A 2,995-nucleotide genomic window follows, 5' to 3' on the forward strand; every position below is an offset into this window, starting at 1 on the left:
TGAACCTAAATACTGAAAGTTGAACTCCATGTAGCTTATTCCTTCCTCTGCATGTTGGATGCTGATGACAGTCACCTGATATTATACTGCCTAGATTTTACACAGGCCTAGTTACTATGAAACAGATAAAGGAGAGTGAATAGGAAGTGAATCCTGGAAAGGAAAACACATTCTTTTCTTCTACTCATTAACAAAAGAGTGCAAATTCAGTGTATACACCATACACTTTATATATTTATATACACACTAGACCAGACAGATGCTAAATGTTTTCAGGAACTGTTTTCTGTCCGTAATACATTATTATATCTATAAACAATTACTTATTAAAATATATAATGTTTAAATTATATAAATAGCTGAATTTATCTGAGTGTAATATAATGCTAATGTTAATTGTAACATCAACCATGCAATAAACACATGTCAATTGACATGAAAAGAACTACGAATAAGCTTAAACACACATTAATACAATAGCTTTTATAATAAAACTAGATGAATAGCCTGTACTATTCCATTATGTGCCTGAGGAGTTTTTTAGGATGACCCGGATGGGGGAGAATGATCACGGAGGGTTAATGCACGAGCTGCCATTGGATGTCGCTGTAATTCTTCATATTTCGATTCGTTGTCCACGTGGCAGTCTCTCATCTGGTGTCCGGTACTGCTCCCTATTGGTTTATCTGTGTCCAGCACCGCTCAAAACCGACCAAATCACTTGATCGAAGTGTAATGTCCCTTCATTTTCGTTTGTCAGTCTCTTCCGGTTACGTTAAGAGCGCGGGCGGCTTGTTTAATAGTGATACATCTATGAATATGCAATTAAATAGCGCATTTGTATTTCCTCAAAACAACTGTAGGGGGCACCCGGATTTGAACCGGGGACCTCTTGATCTGCAGTCAAATGCTCTACCACTGAGCTATACCCCCTATCCATGTTAAAACACAGTGTAGTGGCATCTTATTTATATAATATATGGATACAAATCATAATGTAACAATTACTCATATTTTACGTATTTTACAGACACCATCTGTTTAAAATACATTCATGCTACATGAATGATTCTACACAAAAGGCTTTTTCATCTTCACAAAGGCTCTTTATTTTTTTAAATCAGTCATTTATGACAAAAACTACATGCATTTGATTACAGTGTCAATTATACTGGGGGTTTGTAAGTAGATATCTGCTGAAATTCTGCACAGAAGAATAGAAAAAAAATAATAATATCCAGACAGCCATTAGATCTTATGGTTCTGTGGTACTGCATCAGCCATGGCCTGTACCTTTAAGAAAAATATATATTTGAATCATAGTGTCTTCTGAATAAAAGGTAAGAAAATAATATTGTGGTGTAGGTGGATCTTGTAAGTGTGTCCTGCGTCCTCCTCCAGTGCTCCTCCTCTCATGATCCCACAAACAGTTTTATCCTGTAAGCAACAGACAGTGCAGATATGAGCACAAGAACGATATCGCGTGCACTTTCGTCTGTGGTCACGCAGAAAGAGGCCTAGTTATATTCTAAACTTAATATATTGGGTTATTTTTTCGCAGCAGGCCTGCATCCAGCTACATTTTGAAATAATAGGCTTAATTATTATTATTTAATCATAATCAAAACCTTACTATATAAAAACGGTCTGAAATTCCGTAATCATCAAGGATAGGTAGAATTAACTGCACAAAGAATGCTGTTTTTTTTTCCTCGATAAAATACAATTAGCTAAAAATCCATCGCCAACCTTTGCGCTCAAATCCCTCTCGAGGACGTGAATCGATCACGCATCCGCTCTCACGACGGTCCATCGATGCTGCCGTGATCACAGCATGTAGATAATGTAGGACAGGAACATTAGACCGATGATGGCGAAGAACATCAACATCAGGACGTCCAGCATGATGTTGGCAGAGCAGCGGGTCCAAAAGATGCTCGGTCACCCTGTAGCAGAGATAACGGCTGTGTCCGCTGGACTGGACTGGCGCACTCTCCTCCTTCTAGAAAGATTCAGCGAGCAATAACTGGATTCTTAAGGTGCATCCTCTTTTGGAGGGTGCAAAATTGGCTTATTATGAGCAAACCAGGCTGTGCAATACGTTTAAATGAAGACATAATAATAAAAACAATCATGTTTAATATGGGAGCTTTAGTATTTGAGTGCTTATCAGGGACAAAAGATGAAATTAGTTCAGCAGACAATTGCTTTACGTTTGAAAGTTGAGAAGAACGTGTTTGATTCTCAGGAGTTTTGACTCCAAATGCATGTTTAGACTTGCATGAGGGCAAGCATTGAGTTTAAACAACACGTACAAGATTTTTTGACACGAGAGTCATATTTCCTTCATATTTTCCACATTTGAGTTCCTTTTCAACAACCTTCCTGTTTATTTTTGGATGATTCGTCGTTCAATAAATGACCATTACTAATAGTGAGACGTTATACTACATACTCATAATGTCATAGATTTTCCACCAAAGTGTTTAAAAGAAGAACAATCTACTTGAGCTCAATCTTGTTAGATTTATGCATTGGAATAAAAAGACTGTCAAAAAAAGAGCAATAATATGGATTGTAGTATTTAGATAAGCTAATTTGGATATTTATGCAATCTTGGATACATTTAGAATATTTGTATATCTTTGTATAACTTATATTTGTAAGACTGCACTGCTCAATTGTTTTACAAGGGGAAAAGCACATGAGAATCCATTTGCCATATCAATATACTTTACAATTTAAAAGTTTGGAGTCAGAAAGTTTGCTTTTTTTCCCTCCAAGTTTGCATTAAATCAACCAAAAGCGTCAGGAAAGACATTTATATTGTTATAATATTAAGCAACACAACTGCTTAGACATGATAATAAGAAATATACCTTGAGCACAAAATCAGCTTTTTAGACCGATTTCTGAATCCTGCAGAATGTGTTTCACTGAATATCAACCTTTGAAGTAGCAATAGTGGGAATAGTACCTTGAGAAAGCAAAACAC

General features: G+C 36.3%; 1 non-coding gene across 1 annotated transcript; it reads right to left on the reverse strand.

The window, feature by feature from the left end:
- Positions 1 to 861: 861 nt before the first annotated feature.
- On the reverse strand, positions 862 to 933 carry trnac-gca (transfer RNA cysteine (anticodon GCA)). Its single transcript has one exon. It is a non-coding gene; the product is annotated as a tRNA-Cys (tRNA).
- Between the last annotated feature and the right edge of the window lie 2,062 nt (positions 934 to 2,995).

The sequence above is a fragment of the Carassius gibelio genome, chromosome A3, assembly GCF_023724105.1.
Source record: "Carassius gibelio isolate Cgi1373 ecotype wild population from Czech Republic chromosome A3, carGib1.2-hapl.c, whole genome shotgun sequence".
In the NCBI taxonomy this organism is placed as follows: domain Eukaryota; kingdom Metazoa; phylum Chordata; class Actinopteri; order Cypriniformes; family Cyprinidae; genus Carassius; species Carassius gibelio.